This window comes from Bos mutus, chromosome 28, assembly GCF_027580195.1.
Source record: "Bos mutus isolate GX-2022 chromosome 28, NWIPB_WYAK_1.1, whole genome shotgun sequence".
NCBI classification, from domain to species: domain Eukaryota; kingdom Metazoa; phylum Chordata; class Mammalia; order Artiodactyla; family Bovidae; genus Bos; species Bos mutus.
The window spans coordinates 35718080-35742763 of NC_091644.1; the positions used below are offsets into that span (position 1 = coordinate 35718080).

At 38.7% G+C, this 24684-nt stretch overlaps 1 protein-coding gene and 1 pseudogene across 1 annotated transcript in view; one reads left to right on the top strand and one right to left on the bottom strand.

The window, feature by feature from the left end:
- Positions 1 to 24684, bottom strand: part of RYR2 (ryanodine receptor 2) — an 819609-nt gene that overhangs the window by 575607 nt on the left and 219318 nt on the right. The window lies entirely within an intron of this gene.
- LOC102280431 (kinesin-like protein KIF11 pseudogene) lies at positions 19037 to 23051 on the top strand (annotated as a pseudogene).

A 24684-nucleotide genomic window follows, 5' to 3' on the forward strand; every position in this document is an offset into this window, starting at 1 on the left:
GCCAGGCAGCCATGGAAGCAAGGTGATACTGCTGAGTCACACGTAGAGGGTGGAGCCATCACCATAGCCTTTCTCTCCCCACATGCCACCACTGGCAGCTGAACAACAGAGAGGCTGTCCCATCAAACACCTGATGCACTTAACTATAGAGTCGGACCTCCCAGGGTACCCCTTTAAATGCCTGATGCGCTGATCTACAGAGTAGGAGCCCAGCCAGGGTGGCTCCTCTATATGCCTGATGCGCCTAACAACAGAGAACGACCCCAGGCAAGGGAGCCCTGTAAGTTCCTGAATGGGCAGAGCTATGGAGAAAGACTGGCGAAAGAGACCTTCTGATCACCAGCTACAAGAGACTCGAAAAAAGAGTCTAAGAGGGCATAACTCCCACGGCAGAGGCAGTCTGTGTCCCTGCACACTTGGTGCCGCCAGGATCCCTGCAAGCCAAGCAGCTGTGCCACCTTCATGCTCAACTCTCACTGGGGCAGAACTGCCACAGGCAAAAAAAAAAGTCTTGGGTCTATGCAGGCAGGGTCACTTCGGTCGTGTCCAACTCTTTGCAACCCTGTGGACTGTGGCCTGCCAGGCTTCTGTGTCAACGGGGTCCTCCAGGCAAGAATACTGGAGCATACTGGCCAGTACTGATTGCCAAACCCTTCTAAAGCACTATATTTCATGCTGCCCTAGCTATCAACTCCCCTGAGTACCGGGTGCTGCCAGAGCCCCTGCAACGCAAGCAGCTGCACCACGTCCACACGTGGCCCGCACTGGGGCAAACGCAGGCCCTCCAGGGCAGCCTCAGGAGCAAACCTTAGTAGACGACCCGCATGCAGAGGTGGAGATGAACCCACAATTGAAACCCAGGGGCAGTGTGGCTAAGGAAGAGACCCAAAACCTTCCTACCAGCTATACAAGCTGCAGATTAAATCCACACCATCAACTACGCAGACTCTGTGTCTAAGGAATATGGAAAAGGACACTGAGAGCTCCCACAAAAGAAAACACACCAGTTCTGATAGGTGTGGACATTGGAGGCAAGAACACACAGGAGTAGAACCAGAGTAGAATCTGAGCTGCCCCACAGCAGGTCCAGAGACCATCACAGAGTTGGAGGGCATCTGAGGGAGGTGAGTGGACTGTCACTCCCAGCGAGGGGAAGGACTCTGACAGCAGTGACTCAAGAAAAATATTTATTATTCTTATGTTTTGAATTATTCTGTAGATTCTTTGGGATTTTTTACATTTTTTCTTTTTTTTTTTTTTTTCCCCCGCTATTGTAGTTGTCGATTTTACTGGCACTATGAAATCTAATTCAGCTTTTGAGCTTTTTTTTTTCTCAGTCACATTTTTTACTGTCATAAACCTCTGCCTCTACATAGGGCTTTTGCACTTCTGTGGAGTTTTCCTTTTTTTTTTTTTTTTTGCTTTCTTCTTCCACTTTTTTTTCCTTTATTCTTTTTTAATTCTAATATTTTTAAACCTATTATTATTTTTCTACATTTATTCCTTTGTTTGCTTTTCCTACTATTCTTTTCCCCTTGGAGTTAATCTGTAAGGTATATAAATCTTTTTTAAGCACCTCTATCTAACTTTGCATATCTATTCTTTCTTTCCTTTCCTCTCAAAACATTTGTTAGTTTTGTTTTCATTGCTTTATTCCCCACTTGGCACCTTGCTTTAGTTTTCTTTTCCAGTTCGTGCTACAGTTAGTTTTGTTCTTAACTGATAGATAAAATTTTTAGTTTCTTTGTATGCCAGGTCAATCTATTGTACTTTATTTTTGTGGGACTGTTTTGATTTTGCTTATAAGTGAATATGTACATGGGTATGAAAGTGAAAGTGAAGTAGCTAAGTCCTGTCTGACTCTTTGCGACCCCCGTGGACTGTAGCCTACCAGGCTCCTCCGTCCATGGGATTCTCCAGGCAAAGATACTGGAGTGGGTTGCCATTTCCTTCTCCAGAGATCTTCCCGACCCAGGGATCAAACCTGGGTCTCCCACATTCCAGGCAGATGCTTTACTGTCTGAGCCACCAGGGAAGCCATATATGGGTGTATTCAGTCACAATTTTTATTGTCATTATAAAACTCTGCCTCTACGTTGGGCTTCTGCAGTTCTGTGGAGTTTTCCTTTTTTTTTTTCATTCTTCTTTTTTTTTTTTTTTTTTTTTTTATAATTTTTAATCCTATTATATTTGTTCTACATTTATGCCTTTCCTACTGTTCTTTCCTCCTTGCGGTTAATCTTTAATTTATATAAATCTTCTTTATCTATACCTGTTTAACTTTATATATCTATTTGTTCTTTCTTTTCTTTCTTTCCTTTCCTCTCAACATATTTGTTAGTTTTGTTTTCCTTGCTTTATTCCCTACTTGGCACCTTGCTTTAGTTTTGTTTTCCAGTTTGTGCTTTAGGTAGTTTTGTATCTAAGTGGTAGATATAAATTTTGATTTCCTTTGTTCACTGGGTACTCTACCTTATTTTGGCTGGACTGCTTTGATTTTGCTTATGGGTATGTAAGTATATGTGTATATTCCATTATTTTAATTATTATTTTCCTGATTTCATAATGGCCATTTGTCTGGGGTTCGTCTTTGCTTTCTTGTTTGGGGGCATTTGTTTTAATATCATTTAATGCCAAAACAGAACACTTGTGGAATCTTTGTTCCTGACCAGAGATCAAGCCCTGAGCCATTGGAGTGGGACCACTGACTCCAAAACTCTAGACTACCAGAGAATTAACTCTGCTGCTGCTGCTGCTGCTGCTAAGTCGCTTCAGTCGTGTCCGACTCTGTGCGACCCCATAGATGGCCTCCCACCAGGCTCCCACGTCCCTGGGATTCTCCAGGCAAGAACACTGGAGTGGGTTGCCATTTCCTTCTCCAATGCATGAAACTGAAAAGTGAAAGTGAAGTCACTCAGTCGTGTCTGACTCTTAGCGACCTCATGGACTGCAGCCTACCAGGCTCCTCTGTCCATAGGATTTTCCAGGCAAGAGTACTGGAGTGGGGCGCCATTGCCTTCTCCGGAGAACTAACTCTAGGGAGTATCAAATAGTGAGAACTCATACAAAGGAAACCACGTGAATACAAGACCTGGCATCACCCAACCACCAGTAGCACCCTGTGCAGGACCCCTCATCTAAATAACAAACAAAACAAAAATACAAACCCAATCATGAGCAGACAGGATTACCACCTCACTCAGCCTTGCCCATCAGGGGAAACACAAGAAAACAAACAAACAAAAAAACTCAGCAAAAATCTCACTCTATAGGAAGCTTACACAAACTACTGGATCAACCTTAGTAGAGCAGAAAACCAAAAGGAAGAAAGAATTCAACCTTGAAGCCTGGGAAAAGGAGACCTAAAACACAATTAGTTTAAAAAAAAATAATGAAAAGGCAGAGAAATACTACACAAATCAGAGAACAAACTGGAAACACAGAAGTCCAAATAAATGAAGAGGAAATAGGCAAACTGCCTGAAAAAGAATTCAGAAAAATCATAGTAAAGATGATGAAAAACCTTGAAAACAAAATGGAGAAAATCCAAGAATCAATTAACAAAGACTTAGAAGAATTAAAGAATAAACATACAGAGACAAAAAATACAATTATTGAAATTAAAAATACTCTAGAAGGAATCAATAGCAGAATATCTGAAGCAGAAGAATGATTCAGTGAGCTGGAAGATAAAATGGTATAAACAACCTCTCAAGAGCAGAATAAAATAGAAAGAATGAAGAGAATTTAGGATAGTCTCAAAGACCTCTGGGACAATATCAAAAATGCCAACATTCAAATCACACAGGCCCCAAAAGAAGAAGAGAAAAAGAAAGGTATGAGAAAATGTTTGAAGAGATTATAGTTGAAAATTCCCCCAACATGGAAAAGAAAATAGCCAATCAAGTCCAAGAGGCACAAAGAGTTCCATACAGGATAAACCCCTAGGAGAAATATGCCAAGACACATATGAATCAAACTAACAAAGACTAAACACAAAGAAAGAATATTAAAAGCAGCAAGGGAGAAGCAGCAAGTAAATACAAGGGAAACCCCATACACTTGACAGCTGATCTTTCAGCAGAAACTCTGCAGACCAGAAGGGAACTGCAGGATATATTTAAAACACTGAAAGGGAAAAATCTACAACCAAGATGACTGCACCCATCAAAGATATCATTCAAAATTGACGGAGAAATAAAAAGCTTTTCAGACAAGCAAAAGTTAAGAGAACTCAGTACCACCAAACCAGCTTTACAACAAATGTTAAAGGGACTTATATAGTCAAGAAATACAAGGGAAGAAAAAAGGTCTACAAAATCAACCACAAACAATTAAGAAAATGGCAATAATTACTTGAAATGTAAATGGATTAAATGCTCCAACCAAAAGACACAGGCTGGCCGAATGGATACAAAAACAAGACCCACATATATGGTGTCTATAAGAAACCCACTTCATACCTAAATACACATATAGACTGAAAGTGAGAGGATGGAAAAAAATATTCCCTGCAAATGGGAAGCAAAAGAAAGCTGGAGTAGCAATCCTCATATCAGACAAAATAGACCTTAAAATAAAGATTACAAGAGATAAGGAAGGATACTACATAATGATCAAGGGACCAATCCAAGAGGAAGACATAGCAATTGTAAATATCTATGCACCCAACATAGGAGCACCTTAATACATAAGGCAACCACTACCAGACATAAAAGGAGAAATTGACAGTAATACAATAATAGTAGGAGATTTTAGCACCCCACTCAACCAGTGGACAGATCATCAAAACATAAAACTAATAAGGAAACACAAGTCTTAAATGATACATTAGATGAGATGGATCTCACTGATATCTTCAGGACATTCCATCAAAATGCAGACGAATATACCTTCTTCTCAAGTGCACATGGAACATTCTCCAGGATAGACCACATCTTGGGTCACAAATCAAACCACAGTAAATTTAAGAAAATTGAAATCATATCAAACATCTTCTCCGACCACAATTCTATGAGACTACATATCAATTACAAGGACAAAACAGCAAAAAACACAAATACATGAAGATTAAACAATACACTTCTAAATAGCCAACAGGTTACTGAACAAAATAAAAGGGAAATCAAAAAACCTCTAGAAACAAATGACAATGAAAACACAACAACTCAAAACCTATGGGATGCAGCAAAAGCAGTTCTAAGAGGGAAGTTATAGCAATACATCTTACCTCAAGAAACAAGAAAAACAATGAATAGACAACCTAACTATACACCTAAAGCAACTGGAAAAATAAGAAAAAAAAAAACCCCTCAAAATCAGTAGAAGGAAAGAAATCATAAAGATCAGAGCAGAAATAAATGAAAAAGAAATGAAAGAACACCAAAGATTAATAAAAACTAAAAGATGGTTCTTTGAGAAGGTAAACAAAATTGGCAAGCCTTTAGCCAGACTCATTATGAAAACAAAACAGAAGAAAATAAATCAAGAACATTAGAAATGAAAAAGGAGAGATTACAACAGACAATGCAGAAATACTAAGGATTTTAAGAGACTATTATGAACAACTATATGGCAATAAAGTGGATAACCTGGAAGAAATGGACAGATTCTTAGAAAAGTTCAATCTTCCAAGACTGAACCAGGAAGAAGTAGAAATTATGCACAACCCAATCACAAGCACTGAAATTGAAACTGTGATCAAAAATCTCCCCAAAAACAAAACCTCAGGACCAGATGGCTTCACAGGAGAATTCTATCGAACACTTAGAGAAGAGCTAATGCCTATCCTTCTAAAACTCTTTCATAAAACTGCAGAGATAGGAACACTTCCAAACTTATCCTATGAGGCCACCATCACCCTGATAGCAAAACCAAACAAAGACAATACAAAAAAAGAAAACTACAGGCCAATATCACTGATGCAAAAATTCTCAACAAAATTTTAGCAAACAGAATTCAGCAACTGTATGAAACAGTTCATACACCATGATCGAGTTGGGTTGATTCCAAGAATGAAAGGATTCTTCAATATATGCAAATCAATGTGATATACCACATTAACAAACTAAAAGATAAATACCATAAATAGATGCAGAAAAAGCCTTTGACAAAATCCAGCACCCATTTATAATTAAAAATCTTTAAAAAAAAAATGGCATAGCAGTCAGAATGGCTGCTGTCCAAAAGTCTACAAGCAATAAATGCTGGAGAGGGTGTGGAGAAAAGGGAACCCTCTTACACTGTTGGTGGGAATGCAAACTAGTACAGCCACTATGGAGAACAGTGTGGAGATTCCTTAAAAAACTGGAAATAGAACTGCCATATGACCCTGCGATCCCACTGCTGGGCATACACACCAAGGAAACCAGAATTGAAAGAGGCACGTGTACCCCAATGTTCATTGCAGCATTGTTTATAATAGCCAGGACATGGAAGCCACCTAGATGTCCATCAGCAGACGAACGGATAAGAAAGCTATGGTACATATATACAATGGAATATTACTCAGTCATGAAAAAGAATACATTTGAATCCGTTTTAATGAGGTGGATGAAACTGGAGCCTATTATACAGAGTGAAGTAAGCCAGAAAGAAAAACAGCAATACAGTATACTAACAAATATATATGGAATTTAGAAAGATGGTAACGATAACCCTATATGTGAGACAGCAAAAGAGACACAGATGCATAGAACAGTCTTTTGGACTCTGGGGGAGAGGGTGAGGGTGGGATGATTTTGGGAGAATGACATTGAAACATGTATATTATCATATGTGAAATGAATCGTCAGTCCAGGTTTGATGCATGAGACAGGGTGCTCAGGGCTGGTGCACTGGGATGACCCAGAGGGATGGGATGGGGAGGGAAGTGGGAGGGAGGGTCTGGATGGGGAATACATGTACACCCGTGGTGGATTCGTGTCAATGTATGGCAGAACCACTAGAATATTGTATAGCCTCTAATTAAAATAAATAAATTTATATTTTAAAAAAAGAAGCAGCAAAAAAAAAAAAGATAAAGTTAAAAAAAAAAGGGGGGGCATAGAAGGAACCTACCTCAACATAGTAATGGCCATAAATGATAAGTCTAGAGCAAACATTATCCTCAATGGTGAAAAACTGAAAGCATTCCCCCTAACATCAGGAACAAGACAAGCGTGTCCACTTTCACCACTATTATTCAACACAGTTCTGGAAGTCCTAGCTACAGCAATCAGAGAAGAAATGGAAATAGAAGGAATCCAGATTGGAAAAGAAGTAAAGCTCTCACTATTTGCAGATGACATGATACTGTACGTAGAAAATCCTAAAGATAGTATCAGAAAATTACTAGAGCTAATCAATGAATTTAGCAAAGTTGCAGGATACAAAATCAATACACAGAAATCACTTGCATTTCTATACATTAACAATGAAAAATCAGAAAAAGAAATTAAGGAATCAGTCCTATTCACCACTGCAACAAAAAGAGTTAAATATCTAGGAATAAACTTACCTAAGGAGACAAAAGCACTGTACACAGAAAATTATAGGACACTGATGAAAGATGACAATAAACAGATGAGAGATATTCCATGTTCCTGGGTAGGAAGAATCAATATTGTGAAAATGAGTATACTACCAAACATGCAATCCCTATCAAATGGCATTTTTCACAGAATTAGAACACAAACTTTTCCAAATCATATGGAAACACCAAAGACCCCGAATAGCCAAAGCAGTCTTGAGAAAGAAGAATGGAACTGGAGGAATCATCCTTCCTGATTTCAGATCATACTAAAAAGCTACAGTCATCAAGACAGTATGGTACTGGCACAAAAACAGAAATATAGACCAATGGAACAAGATAGAAAGTCCAGAAATAAACCCATGCACCTATCAGTACCTTATTTTTTACAAAAGAGGCAAGAATACACAATGGGGCAAAGACAGCCTCTTCAATAAATGGGGCTGGGAAAACTGGACAGCTACATGTAAAAGAATGAAATTAGAACACTTCCTAACATCATACACAAAGATAAACTCAAAATGGATTAAAGACCTAAATGGAAGACCAGAAACTATAAAACTTAGAGGAAAACATAGGCAGAACTCTCGGTGACATAAATCAAAGCAAGATCCTCTATGACCCACCTCCTAGACTAAGGGAAATAAAAACAAAAGTAAACAAGTGGGACCTGATTAAACTTATAAGCTTTTGCACAGCAAAGGAAACTCTAAGCAAGGCGAAAAGACAACCCTCAGAGTGGGAGAAAATAATAGCAAATGAAACAACTGACAAAGGGTTAATTTCCAAAATATACAAGCATCTCATACAACTCAATGCCAGAAAAACAACCCAATCAAAAAGTGGGAAAAAGATCTAAACAGACATTTCTCCAAAGAAGACATACAGGTGGCTAACAAACACATGAAAAGATGTTCAACATCTCATTCTCAGAGAAATGCAAAGCAAAGCCACAATGAGATATCACCTCACACCAGTCAGAATGACCATCATCAAAAAATCTACAAACAATAAATACCAGAGAAGGTGTGGAGAAAAGGGAACTCTTTGAACTGTTGGTGGGAATCTAAATAGATGCAGCCATTATGGAAGATGGTATGGATATTCCTTAAAAAACTAGGAATAAAACCACCATATGACCCAGCAATCCCACTGCTAGGCATATACCCTGAAGAAACCAAAATTGAAAGAGACACATGTATCCCATTGTTCACTGCAGCAGTATTTACAATAGCTGGAACACGGAAGCAACCTAGAGGTCCATCGACAGATGAATAGATAAAGAAGTTGTAGAACATATACACAATTGAATATTACTCAGCCATAAAAGATGGCAACCCACTCCAGCACTCTTGCCTGGAAAATCCCATGGACAGAGGAGCCTGGTAGGCTATAGTCTATGGGGTCGCAAAGAGTCGGACACGACTGAGCGACTTCACTTTCACTTTCACTTTCAGCCATAAAAGGGAATGCATTTGAGTCAGTTCTGATGATGTGGATGAACCTAGAACCTATTATACAGAGTAAGGTAAGGCAGAAAGATAAATATTGTATTCTAATGCATATATATGGAATCTACAAAAATAGTACTGAAGAATTTATTTACAGGGCAGCAATTGAGAAACAGACATAGAGAATAGACTTATGGACATGGGGAGAGGGGAGGAGAGGGTGAGATGTATGGAAAGAGTAACATGGAAACTTACATTACTGTATGTAAAACAGATAACCAACACAAATTTGCTTTATGGCTCAGGAAACAGGGGCTCTGTATCAACCTAGAGGGGTGGGATGGGGAGGGAGACGGGAGGCAGGTTCAAAAGGGAGGGGATATATGTATACCTATTACTGATTCATGTTGAGGTTTGACAGGAGACAACAAAATTTTGTAAAACATTTACCCTTCAATTAAAAAATAAATAAATTTTAAAAAATGTACCCAGTTACATCCGTACAAACTGACATTGAATTAAGCTCACACTGGGCTCTCCTGCCACGTGCAGCCTCTGCGGTGAATCTGTGTGTGTCAGAGGTTAACTCCAGGTAGGTTTTTCTCCAACTGGTTCCATCTGCCTTAGAGTTAGTGGGTATTTCTCCCAGATTTTTGATTCAATTGTTTTTAAGTCTAATATCTCAGTGTTTTTATGAAGTTTTCATTTCATCTCAAGAAACACTGATCAGAAGCTCATCTCTGACCACAATGAGAATTCTTTAAAATCTTTAAAATATTCCAAGAATGGTTTTAGCTTCTATGACAATTTATTGATGCTATATTACTCACATAGTCCATAAAGTGCTTCCTACTTAGGGGATTTCAATTATATCATCTTTGTCCTTGTGAAACACCACCCTTTCCTAACTGGCAGCAGAATCATTGTACGTTTAAAAAAATAAATTATTTCCACACAGCTTACAAACTGTAATTTAGGAAACACTTCCATTCTGGCCAATATAATTATCTACTGAAAATATTAGATTCAGTAGACAAATGTCTACTGCAAATTAGACATTTTCTTATAACTTCTATGAGAACTTTATGCAATCACTTATTCTTTATACACTGGGTATTCATACATCATTATGGTATTTCCTTTCTGCCACAATTACCATGTATTGTGCTTTGCTTCAATGTATTGGGGAAAAAATAATTACATAACTAAAACACAAGGTTTTAAGAAACAAATATGGCTATTAATAATATATGCTTTTTCCTAAACAACCGGTCTTTCTTTTACCTCCCTTTTGCTCAAAATTCTGTGAATATCACAATGAATAACAGAATAAAAGAGCAATAATATCAATATTTATTTTCCTATAATGTTTTATTCCTATAAATTTTATGAAAAGACTAAAAAGTATCTGATATTTATGTTTCATAAACGATTTTTAAGGTGAATGTTTCTCATATCATCCAGCATTTATCATATACTGACATTTTTATTATTCAAAAATTCTCACTTGCATGAGAACAGTTCATCTGGAATATCGCAACTATTATGCATCATTAATACACTAATGCATTATTTATCATTGTGAATGATATTTTGAAATGAGAGTCAGTGAAGATAAAACATTGCTCTATCATGTTTCATTATGGGAAGAAATACTTTTAATTAAAATGATGTCATAGAAATTGGAAGAGACAGAATTCTTGATATTGTTCTACCCACCAGTAGGGAAAAATCAACAGTGTTATTTCATAGGTACAGTACGTATAGAACAGTCATAGAAACAGAGAACCATTGGAGTGCTGGGCTGACATAAATCTTAAAGATCCTCTTACTGTATCTGCCCTGAGTCCACAAAAAAAGTAACACCAGAAAGTCATGTGTGAATATCATTAAACAAGAATCCTGTTTTTTTTACGAATTTTCTTTTTTGAGGGACCACTTCATTACTATTGATAAATGATTGGTCTAAGACAATCATTGGTCTCCTTTGAACTTAACATAAATTCGAGTTTGTATGTGTGTATGGATGTGTACAAAAGCATCATTCCATAGATGTGGAAGTTTCAGTGTACCCTATAACTGGTCTAAATATATGAAGGCTGTTGATACACTGCTTTAGTAACCCACTATTTTATAGATGTCTCTGATAAATTCATTTCGGGTAGTTTTTCCATTGATTCATTTGAGACTCAGATATATCATCAAATCATCTGCAACTAGAAATGTAATATGCAAACTTAACTCTATATGCCTAATAACAGTGGCTTGTTCCTCCAACCCACACATGCATAGCAGAGATACTGAAACTGAGCATGTGTGTTTAACTTATATCCACCTCAAACCACTAGCATCTCCCCTGTAAATATAAGGTGCTAAGTTTTGAACTGAAGTGTGTGAGTATATGTGAGTGTGTGTGTGTTTGTAAAATAAATGTTCAGGAGATATCCATCAATTCTTATTTTATTGTTTTTTGAAAAATAGATTGTAAGTTTTGTAAAGTGATTTTTCCCTATCTTCAGAGATGTCAAAAGGATTTTTCTCCTGAGCTCTACAAATATGAAGAATTACACTAATTGAATTTTTGGTATTGAGCCATTCTTGAATTCTTGGAATAAACCCCACTTGGTTATGATGTATGTCTTAAGGCAACACTGTTTTCTGTTAAAACATTTTACTTTGGATTTGTGAGTCAATATTCATATTTTAAATTATTCTATAATTTTCCAAAATAATTTTTTAAGATTTTAGAATCCATGTTATATTTACTTAACAAAATAAATTTGAAAATTTCCCACTTTCCCTATCTTTGGAATAATTTAAGCTGTATAGTTAAATTGAGGTTTATCTAATCCTGGTGCATTTTTTATCAGGAAATTCTTTTATTTATGACAATTAGTCTGTTTAGGTTTTCTGTAGTGTATTTAATTTTTAAATCTAGTTGCATATAATTGAGCAAATAGTCCTTTAGGATTTAATTTACTAAATTTATACAAAATTTTGACTGTTCTCCGTTTCATATCCTTATGTAACCTCTAATGTTTTAATATTTGTACTTTGATTTTTTTCAAGAAATCAATTTTAAATTTATTTTTATCTTTATTAATCCTATCCTGTTGCTTTTTCTTGTTTACTTTGTTCTTCTAGTTTTTATCTGTTGCTTAATTCATTTTATTTTCTTTTTAATTTTTATTAATACATGCATTTGATGCTAAAAGTTTTCTCCTGGTAACCTTCTTAGATATGCCCACATATTCTAAAATATCATGTATTCATTTTTACTATATTCAAGACTTTGACCTAACATTTATTTAATAATGTAGTTTGCAATTTTCAAGTAGAAGGAACATAAAAGTCCCTTTGGGAGCTTTTTTTTTTTTTAATTTTTAGTTTTGTTTTTAGAAGTCCTGTTTGTTTTATTGCTGTTCTTTGGAATTGACTGAGCTTTTCTTTGTGGGCTAAAATGTGGTCAATATTCTTTAATGTTGTATCATGTTTTGATATGAGAGTGTCATGTTGGTCTCATAAATGAGTTAGGAAATATTCCTTCTGCATCAATCAACTGAAGAAGATTATAAAGAATTAGTATAGTGTCTTCCTTAAATGTGTGATAGAATTCACCAGTGAATAATCCACTAGGCCTGATGCTTTCTGTCTGGAAAGTTATTGAATGAATTCATATAAATATATTTGGACACAGTATTACTATTATTATTTTCAAAGATCTGCTAAGGAAATTAAGAATAAGAAAAATAACACTTTTTATTTTCACTTATTCATTCTCTGGTGCTCTTGCTTTCTTGCTAAAAATCTGAGTTGCTGACCTATATATTTTCCTTATTACTGAAGAACTTATTTAACATTTCTTACAAAGCAGGTCTACTGGCAAAAAAACTCCCTGAATTTCTGTTTATCTGAGAAACTCTTTATCCAATCTTCATTTTGATGGGTAGTTTTGCAGGATACTGAATTCTAGGTTGGCAGAGTTCTGTTGTTGTTTTCCCTCAACACTAAATATTTCACGACTGTCTCTTCTTGTTTCCAATGGTGTTTTGAGAAGTTGAATGTAACACTTATCTTTGCTCCTTTATAGGGACATTTTTGCCTCTGGCATCTCTCTGGACTTTTAAATTTTCTGTACACTGAAAATGATACGCCTACATGTAGGGGTTTTTCATTTATTCTTCTTATAATTTTCTGAACTTCCTGTATCTGTGGCTGTCTGACATTAATTTGCCAAAATCATCAGTCTTTATTATTTCATATATTTCTTCTATTCCTTTCTTCATGATCCTAGAGAACTTTTGTAGTTGCCCTATAGTTCTCAGATACTCTATTCTGTTTGGTTTTTCTTTCAGTAATTTTTCTTTTTATCAGTCTTGCAGGCTTCTTTTGAAGTACTCTCAAGCTCAGAAATTGTTTGCTCAGAAAATTCCCATTTATTCATAAGCCTATCAAAGGCATTCTTGATTTTGGTTCCAATGTCTTGGATCTCCAGCATTTCTTTTCCATCGTTTCCTAGAATTTCCACCTCTCTGCTTACATTGCCCATCTGTCCTTGCAGGCTATCTACCTTATCCATTGGAACCTTTAGCACAGTAATCATGTTTCTTATAAATTCCTGGTTTAAAAGTTGTAAGTCTAATGGATAGATATTATTCTGTTCCTTATCCTCTCTCTGACACAGAAAATTACATTGATATACATAAAGGAAAACTGTAAATGATTATATGCTGCTGCTGCTAAGTCACTTCAGTCATGTCCGACTCTGTGCGACCCCATAGACGGCAGCCATCAGGCTCCACTGTCCCTGGGATTCTCCAGGCAAGAACACTGGAGCGGGTTGCCATTTCCTTCTCCAGTGCATGAAAGTGAAAAGTGAAAGTGAAGTCACTCAGTCGTGCCCGACTCTTAGCGATCCCATGGACGGCAGCCTACCAGGCTCCTCCATCCATGGGATTTTCCAGGCAGGAGTACTGGAGTGGGGTGCCATTGCCTTCTCCGAAATGATTATATAAATAAATGTAATTAAATTGCTCCACTTATATAGTATATATAAATTATACATGATTATTTATAAATTATACATGATTATATACAAATTATGTATGATTATATATAATTATATTCATATATATAACTATATATATGTGTGTGTGTATATAGTTTAAAAGCAAAGAGACAAATAAGGAGCAGAATTAAGTCTACAGGCAACAAATAAACAGATAAAGATTGAAACGACCTTTCTTGTATCCTTAGGAAAGGAGGGCGGGACAGCATAGCTTTTGTAACTTCATGGTCCTATAGCAACTTGTTCTGCTGTTTTCACCCACTGGACAAAGCAAGGACTTTTTGATATGAGATCTATTGGTTGTCTCCCTGCCCTACTTTTACCTGGCCCTTCTCTAGCCTTTGTCCCTTCAACCTTGCTCCATCTGAACTGGATTCCCAACAATTTTCCCTCAGAGGAGGACTCGGTCATTGGAAGAGCCTTAGTGGTTGGTTTCACAAGTCTACAGGCCAAGATTGCTCTAGAAACTTCCCTCCTTATCACAGCTCCTTTGCGTCTTTCTAGTTTTAGCTGCCAGTTTCACGTAGTCCCCCATGATTTCTATTTAATACTTGTTACCAGTTTCCAAAGATGGCAGAAATCACGTTGTCTTCCCTGTACTTCCTCCTCTTCACTTACTGCCACCAGATTTGGGATAACTTGTCACCTAGGTTTTCTTAGATATTATATTGTCTGTGGGTTTCACGTTTTCCCATCAGCACACATCTGTTTTTATGTAGAGATTCAAAGAGAGTAATAACTATGACTCTCTAATAACTTCTAATTTCTCCATAAACTTTTAATAATAATAAGGTGGGTATCTCTGAAAATCACTAAAATAAACAAAAATGTCTTTCATATAAAGAGTACACAGTAAGCATCCATAATTATGAATTACAAATAACCAATTAAACATATCAGATATAATGTTTACATTTTCTGCAAGAAAATATATGCTAGAATTATGAAACATTCTCTTTCAGGAAGAGATTAGCCTGAATAAGTATCTTAGGAGACTGAAACAGTCTTTTGAAAAAGTAAGTCTTGCATTTGATTAGAAGTTTCTGTAGCTTAAGATATTTCTGGGATCATTTCCAGGAACACATACATAATTTACAGTGACTGACCACTCAATGCTAACAATAATTCTGTTCTCCCAACCTTTATAATAAATGCAGGAGAACCAATTTGAGAGGTAAAAAAAGGCAATCTCTCATTTTCTACCAATGAATGTCAAATTCAAATGCATCTGCATGAAACAAATCAGTATCTAAAGTTTGATAGTTTAAACAGGAAATGAAATCTACAGCTTTGACTCTTTGTTATTATAAAAAATTAGAAGTGTATTTTATAAAAGTATGTCCTAAGACTAGTGGTTCCCTTTCAAATTTAATAATCTATTAAATGTTATAAATCACTTACTTCTGCTTCATACTAAGAAATAAGAACATAAATGATCTATACCCAGTGTCCTCAGAGAATTCAGAAGCTGCTACATGTAGCTGGGAGTATGCTGCTGCTGCTGCTGCTAAGTAGCTTCAGTGGTGTCCAACTCTGTGCGACCCCACAGACGGCAGCCCACCAGGCTCCCCAGTCCCTGGGATTCTCCAGGCAAGAACACTGGAGTGGGTTGCCACTTCCTTCTCCAACCTTTATAATAAATGCAGGAGAACCAATTAGAGAGGTAAAAAAAGTATACATACTTACAAATTCAGGGAGAGAAGGTGCTGTGGATATTACACAGAATTAAGCCCAACTGACAATATAATAGCAACATAAACAAATCATTTGAGAAAAACAGTCCATAAGAGGGACTGTTGTAGATAGACTTTGGAGAACAAGCAGTATTTAACTGGCAGGAAAACTAAAGGAAGGATATACAATTTAGTGAGAACAAAGTAAAACGGAAGTATGAAAAAAGCAAAACAATACGGACATAATAGGGAATTGTCAAGTAATCTGAGTAGGGGAAAGAAAAGAGTATTTATGCTGTAACAAATATAAAAAAAAGCTCAGAGCGGTTTACTAGACTTCAATTGCTATTTTACTCTATGCTTGATAAACAATTTCAGTATCTCATCCTAAACACAAATTTTCAGATAAACCAAAAAGAATAAGGGAGCACAACAAGAACAAAACAAATGGCTGAAATGGTCAGTGCATTATGTCATCAGTCACAACTATGAGCCAAGTAGCCCTTGATGTACATAACTGTGTAAGTTTTTGCTGAAGTATCAATGATTACAGTACTATATTTATTTCAGGTACACTAACAGAGTATATTAAATAGAATGTTCTGCTTATGTTCACTTCTAGGATTTTATGGCTTCAGGTCTAAGATTTAGGTGTTTTATCCATTTTGAATTTATTTTGTATATGGTATATGGAAACATTCTAATCTCATTCTTTTACAAGTAACTGTCCAGTAGTCCTAGCACCACTTATTGAAGACACTGTTTTTAATCCATTGATATTCTTATCTCATTTGTCATAGACTACTTGACAGTAGGTGCTTGGCTTTATTTCTGGGCTCTCTATTCTGTTCCATGCTGCTGCTGCTGCTGCTAAGTCGCTTCAGTCGTGTCCGACTCTGTGTGACCCCATAGACAGCAGCCCACCAGGCTCCCCGTCCCTGGGATTCTCCAGGCAAGAACACTGGAGGGGGTTGCCATTGCCTTCTCCAATTCATGAAACTGAAAAGTGAAAGTGAATTCACTCAGTCGTGTCTGACTGCTAGCGACCCCATGGACTGCAGCCTACCAGGCTCCTCCATCCAAGGGATTTGCCAGGCAAGAGTACTGGAGCGGGTTGCCGTTGCCTTCTCTGATTCTGTTCCATAGCCCTATGTATTTCTTTTTATGTCAGTACCATGTTATTTGATTACTGCAGCTTTGTAGTATAGTCTGAAGTCAGGAGCATAATACCGCCAGCTTTATTCTTTTTTCTCAAAACTGCTTTGGGATTGTTTCCATGTACATTTTAGGATTATTTGTTCTAGCTCTGTGATAAATGTCATGGGTATATGACAGGGATTCAGTTTAGTTGCTCAGTTGTGTATGACTCTTTGCGACTCCCAGGGACTGCAGCACGCCAGGCCTCCCTGTCCATCACCAACTTCCAGAGTTTAGTCAAACTCATGTCCATTGACTCAGTGATGCCATCCAACAATGTTATCCTCTGTTGTCCCCTTCTCCTCCTACCTTCAATCTTTCCCAGCATCACGTGGCCAAAGTATTGAACTTTAGTTTCAGCATCAGTCCTTCCAATGAATATTTAGGACTGATTTCCTTTAGGATTGACTGGTTAGATCTTTTAGTCCAAGGGACTCTCAAGAGTCTTCTCCAACACCATAGTTCAAAAGCATCAAATTTTCGGCACTCAGCTTTCTTTATACTCCAACTCTCATATCCATACATGCTGCTGCTACTGCTGCTGCTGCTAAGTTGCTTCAGTCGTGTCCAACATGACTACTGGAAAAACCATAGCTTTGACTAGATGGATCTTTGTGGGCAAAATAATGTCTCTGCTTTTTAATATGCTGTCTAGGTTGGTCATAACTTTTCTTCCAAGGAGCAAGCATCTTTTAATTTCATGGCTGCAGTCACCATCTGCAGTGATTTTGGAGCCCAAGAAAATAAAGTCTGTCACTGTGTCCACTGTTTCCCCATCTATTTCCCATGAAGTGATGGGACCAGATGCCATGTAGATTGCTTTAGGTGGTAGAGACATTTACCAATATTATTTCTTCCAATTTATGAATGAAATATATTTCTTTGTATCATCTTCAATTTCCTTCAACAAAGTTTTATAGTTTTCATGGCAAAGGTCTTGTCACCTCCTTAGTTTATTCCTGGGTATTTTATAATTTTTGATGCAATTTTAGACAGGATTGTTTCTGTTTTCTGTTTCTGACATTTCATCATTAGCAAATAGTAAGCAGGGCTAGAGTGTTCACTGGGCTCAGGCCGTGGCATGCAATAGCGAAGGTGAGGGAAACCAAGCAGCCATCTCCACAGTTTTCAATCTGCCCTCTCCACCCCGCTTTAGGAGCAAGCTAGCGCATGCCCACAGCTCATGAGCAAAATCTGGGCTTCCCATAGCCCTCCTGTGAGTCCCACCAGCTCTCCAACCAGCAAAGAAACTCAAGTTCCCTGTGCCAGACCCCTGGGCTGGGACACGCAACATGTGGCTAGAACTGCTCACTCCCCGAGACAAATCTCCACCTGTATAATTTCTCTTTTCCTCTGAGTCCCCTTCTAAAGGCACAGGTCCCAACCTGATCACTTCTCTTCCCTTCTTACAAGATTCCGTGTGGATCTTTCTTACATCCTTGGTTGTACAGGACTCTAAGCCAGTTTCTAGTTAGTTTTCAGTGAGAAATGTTCCACATTTAAATGTATTTTTGATGTGCTTGTTGGGAGAGGTGAGCTTCACCTCCTTCTACTCCATCTTGGTGGATCTCAATATTAACTGGATGCCTGGCCTATTTCAGTGCCTTGACTACTACATGCCACCCCTACTAGAGAATCGAGAGAATTCATTTTTAGTACTGGAAATCAGCTCTTATATTAAAGACCAAGGCAACGACAGCCAGTACTGTGAAAAATCAAAACCTAGCTAACTGGCCTGCCTGGTTCTAGCCACTACAAAATACCAGAAACCACAGGGAAAGTACTAAATATTAAATTCTTGATATGCTTTCTAAGAAGAATATTTTTCACAACTGATACCTAGCAGAGTAATTTTCACAAAGAGAATGCTCAATAAACATTTGTCAAATTAAAAATAAATCAAGGCAGGGCTATAAAATGCATAATGTTATGTCACCCATCATTGTAACATTAGTAACATGACTTGGCACTAAATTATTTTAATAAATCATATATAGACATTGTTCCATTGTTCACAGAATAATCAAAGGGGTACTGTGTCATTAAGAATCAGGGATTCGGGTTTCCTGGGCTTGGAACGGAGACTAGGTTTGTGGCTGGGGTTCGGGCTGGTGTGGGGCGGGCGCATCGGAAATTGATGGCGATTTCCGAAAGCGCGCCAGTCCCCGGCAAGGGAGGAGGGCGCCCGGCTCCGTGGCCCGGCCTTCTTTGGGGGCGGTCGTGGCGTCTCAGCCGAGCTCATCTGCAGGGGTGGGCGGAGAGCATCCAGGTGGTGGTGAGATGCAGACCATTTAATTTGGCAGAGCGGAAAGCTAATGCCCATTCGGTAGTAGAATGGGATCATGTGTGGAAGGAAGTCAGTGTTCGAACTGGAGGACTGGCGGACAAAAGCTCAAGGGAAACATACACTTTTGATACGGTTTTTGGAGCAAATACTAAACAAATTGACATTTACCGAAGTGTTGTTTATCCAATTCTGGATGAAGTTATTATGGGCTATAATTGCACTATTTTTGCATATGGCCAAACCCACGCTGGAAAAACCTTTACAATGGAAGGTCAAAGGCCCCCTAATGAAGAGTATACTTGAGAGGAGGATCCTTTGGCTGGTATAATTCCACATACTCTTCATCAGATTTTTGAGAAACTTACTGATAATGGTACTGAATTGTCAGTAAAAGTGTTGCTATTGGAAATCTATAATGAAGAGCTCTTTTATCTCCTTAGTCCGTCTTCTGATGTTTCTGAGAGCCTGCAGATGTTTGATGATCCCCATAACAAGAGGGGAGTGATAATCAAAGGTTTAGAAGAAATTACAGTATCCAACAAGGATGAAGTCTATCAAATTTTGGAGAAGGGGGCAGCAAAAAGGACAGCCAAGCAACTTTGATGAATGCCTATTCTAGTCTATCCCGCTCAGTTTTCTCTGTTACAATACCTATGAAAGAAACTACAGTTGATGGAGAGGCGCTTGTTAAAACTGGAAAGCTGAACCTGGTTGATCTTGCAGTCAGTGAGAACATTGGCCATTCTGGAGCAGTTGACAAGAGAGCTCGGGAAGCTGGAAATATCAATCAGTCCCTGTTGACTCTGGGAAGGGTTATTACTGCTCTTGTAGAAAGAACACCTCATGTTCCTTATCGAGAACCTAAACTGACTAGAATCCTCCAGGACTCTCTTGGGGGACATACAAGAACATCTATCATTGCAACAGTTTCTCCTGCATCTCTCAATCTGGAGGAAACTCTGAGTACATTGGAATATGCTCATAAAGCAAAGAACATACTCAATAAGCCTGACATTAACCAGAAACTCACCAAAAAAGTTCTGATTAAGGAATATACAGAAGAGAGAACATCTGAAACAGGATCTTGCTGCAACTCGTGAAAAAAATGAAGTGTACATTTCTGAAGAAAATTTTAGAGTTTTGAGTGGAAAACTAACTGTTCAAGAGGAAGAAATTGTAGAATCGGTTGAAAAAATTGCTGCTATTGAGGAAGAGCTAAATAGGGTTACAGAATTGTTTATGGATAGTAAAAATGAACTTAACCAGTGCAAATCTGACCTGCAAAGACAGACACAGGAACTTGAAACCACTCAAAGACATTTGCAGGAAACGAAATTACAGCTTGTTGAAGAAGAATGTATCACCTCAGCTTTGGAAAGTACTGAGAGACTTCACGATGCTGCCAACAGGTTGCTCAACGCAGCTGAAGAAACTACAAAACATGTATTTGGTCTCCATTCTAAACTGGATCGTAAGAAGGCAGTTGATCAGCATAACGCAACAGCTCAAGACTTTTTTGGCAAAAACTTGATTCAGTTCAGTCGTTCAATCATGTTCGACTCTTTGCGACCCTATGAATCCCAGCACGCCAGGCCTCCCTGTCCATCACCAACTCCCGGAGTTCTTTCAGATTCACATTTATTGAGTCAGTGATGCCATCCAGCCATCTCATCCTCTGTCATCCCCTTCTCCTCCTGCCCTCAATGCCTCCCAGCATCAGAGTCTTTTCCAATGAGTCAACTCTTCTCATGAGGTGGCCAAAGTATTGGAGTTTCAGCTTCAGCATCATTCCCTCCAAAGAAATCCCAGGGCTGATCTCCTTCCTGACTGGTTGGATCTCCTTGCAGTCCAAGGGACTCTCAAGAGTCTTCTCCAACACCACAGTTCAAAAGCATCAGTTCTTCGGCACTCAGCCTTCTTCACAGTCCAACTCTCACATCCATACATGAGCATTGGAAAAACCATAGCCTTGACTAGATGGACCTTTGTTGGCAAAGTAATGTCTCTGATTTTGAATATGCCATCTAGGTTGGTCATAACTTTCCTTCCAAGGAGTAAGCGTCTTTTAATTTCATGGCTGCAATCACCATCTGCAGTGATTTTGGAGCCCCAAAAAATAAAATCTGACACTGTTTCCACTGTTTCCCCATCTATTTCCCAATGAAGTGATGGGACCAGATGCCATGATCTTCATTTTCTGAATGTTGAGCTTTAAGCCAACTTCTTCACTCTCTTCTTTCACTTTCATCAAGAGGCTTTTTAGTTCCTCTTCATTTCTGCCATAAGGGTGGTGTCATCTACATATCTCAGGTTATTGATATTTCTCCCGGCCATCTTGATTCCAGCTTGTGTTTCTTCCAGTCCAGCGTTTCTCATGATGTACTCTGTATAGAAGTTAAATAAGCAGGGTGATAATATACAGCCTTGACTTACTCCTTTTCCTATTTGGAACCAGTCTGTTGTTCCATGTCTGGTTCTAACTGTTGCTTCCTGACCTGCATATAGATTTCTCAAGAGGCAGGTCAGGTAGTCTGCTATTCCCATCTCTTGAGGAATTTTCCACAGTTTCTTGTGATCCACACAGTCAAAGGCTTTGGCATAGTCAATAAAGCAGAAATAGATGTTTTTCTGGAACTCTCTTGCTTTTTCCATGATTCAGTGGATGTTGGAAATTTGATCTCTGGTTCCTCTGCCTTTTCTAAAACCAGCTTGAACATCTGGAAGTTCACGGTTCACATATTGCTGAAGCCTGGCTTGGAGAATTTTGAGCATTATTTTGCTAGCGTGTGACATGAGTGCATTTGTGTGGTAGTTTGAGCATTCTTTGGCATTGCCTTTCTTTGGTATTGGAATGAAAACTGACCTTTTCCAGTCCTGCGGCCACTGCTGAGTTTTCCAAATTTGCTGGCATATTGAGTGCAGCACTTTCACAGCATCATCTTTCAGGATTTAAAATAGCTCAACTGGAATTCCATCACCTCCACTAGCTTTCTTTGTAGTGATGCTTTCTAAGGCCCACTTGACTTCACATTCCAGGATATCTGGCTCTAGGTCAGTGATCACACCATCGTGATTATCTGGGTCGTGAAGATCTTTTTTGTACAGTTCTTCTGTGTATTCTTGCCACCTCTTCTTAATATCTTCTGCTTCTGTTAGGTCCATACCATTTCTGACCTTTATCGAGCCCATCTTTGCATGAAGTGTTCCCTTGGTATCTCTAATTTTCTTGAAGAGATCTCTAGTCTTTCCCATTCTATTGTTTTCCTCTATTTCTTTGCATTGATCACTGAGGAAGGCTTTCTTATCTCTTCTTGCTATTCTTTGGAACTCTGCATTCAGATGCTTATATCTTTTCTTTTCTCCTTTGCTTTTCACTTCTCTTCTTTTCATAGCTATTTGTAAGGCCTCCCCAGACAGCCATTTTTCTTTTTCATTTCTTTTCCATGGGGATGGTCTTGATTCCTGTCTCCTGTACAATGTCACGAACAGTTTGTTTAATAATATGGAAGAATTAATTAAGGATGGCAGCATGAAACAAAAGGCCACGCTAGAAGTTCACAAGACCTTGTTTGGTACCCTGCTGACTTCCAGTGTCTCTGCATTAGACACTATTACTGCAGCAGCACTTGGATCTCTTATATCGATTCCAGAAAATGTGTCTACACTTGTTTCTCAGATGTCTAATATGATATTGAAAGAACAGTCATTAGCAGCAGAAAGTAAAACTGTACTTCAGGAATTGATTAACGCAGGAAAATATGAAAACAGGAAGGTCTGGTTCCTTCAGAAAATTGCAAACAAAATCCCTCTCCTCGGACTGCGCATGAAGAAGCTCGGCAGCAAAGCCCAGGGCTCGGAACCCTGAAGCTCCCCCTATCTGCGTCTTGCCACCACTTGGACGTTCTTCCCTTTTCCGTCAGATGGCTGGATGGCATCACCGACTCAGTGGACATGAGTTTGAGTGAACTCTGGAAACTGGTGATGGACAGGGAGGCCTGGCGTGCTGCGATTCATGGGGTCACAAAGAGTCGGACACGACTGAACTGAACTGAAGACAGTGCTGTGGAAGCACAGAAAAGAGAGGTCCAAAGCAAGCCCCTTTCTCGGAGGAAGCATCCAGAATTGTCTTGAAGAATACTTAGGAAATGTTAAGGCCACCACAGGTACTAAATCGTGATGAAAAAGACACTGAATGTTACTTTAGGACTATGAATTTATCCTTTGAGTGATGAGAACTCGTCCCTGCCAAATGATTCCAAGCAAGAAAACAAGGTCAGATTTGCGTTTTCCAACCACGGTCCTGCAGTAGCTGTTGAAGGCTCAATCTACGTGGCTCAGCATCCCGCAGGCCTCTCAAGGAGTTTGTGCAAACACCCAAAGCCGTCAGCCTATAACTCCCTGCAGGTGACGCTACCCAGCTCCTCTCGCGCTCAGTGACTGCCTGCTTCCGTAGGAGTAGTACTCTGGGCATTTTGGCAGTGTTTATGGTTACTCGACCTGATTAGATGTGGGTCGCAGACCCAGGAAATAAAGAATCATGGGCCTGTGCTAATAAAAATAATAATAATAATAATAATAATAATCAGGGATTCAAATCAAAAGACTGAGGTGTTAAGTGTGAAAATTTGCCATTATCAATGCTGTGGCATCAAGTCACAGGAAGCCTCTGGTCTAATACCTGTTGTCTCTCAGCCATCCATGCCCTCAAGTGTACAGTGAACAGAACAGCAATAACTATGCATAGCATACTCTTATTGTGACAATCAGATGTGATCATGCATGTCAAATGACTCTGTAAACTAAAAAGTGCTACCCAAAAGATTAATAAACTGACTGTTTTCTGGTTGACTGTCTACCTGCAGAGGTATCTGCCTTTCCTCTCTTTCCTTTATTCTATACACTCTGATCTTTCAGCACACCCTCTAAATCCTCCAAGCATATTCCCAACCCCTCACTAAGTTTCCTCACCATCACTGCTTCTCATCAAAAGACCCAGCAGTTGCCCTGCAAACTTCTGCAGGCACCTTCCACTGCTCTGCCCACTTTTAATCTTAATCTTTCCACATTCTCTAATCCAGTGGTCCCCAACCTTTTTGACACCCAGGACCAGTCTCACAGAAGACAATTTTTCCACCAACAAAGGGGCAGGGATGGTTCAGGTGGTAATGCAGGCAATGGGGAGGGCTGGATGAAGCTTAGCTTGCTCACCCACCACTCACCTCTTGTGGTGAGGCCCAGTTTCCTGAGAGGCCACAGACTGGTCTGCAGACCAGGTGTTGGTGACCCCTGCTCGAATCCACAAAAAAGTCAAATCAATCTTTTAAATATTACATAGAACTGCATTGCTCACCTGATCCAATGGCCTCCTTTCTTACTAGGAAAAATATCAACTATGGGGTTGGCCAATAAGTTTGTCTGGGTTTTCCCATAAGATGTAACATAAAAACCCAAACATTTTGGTCAATCTAATACTAACCAAGGGCTGGTAGGCCCTTCAC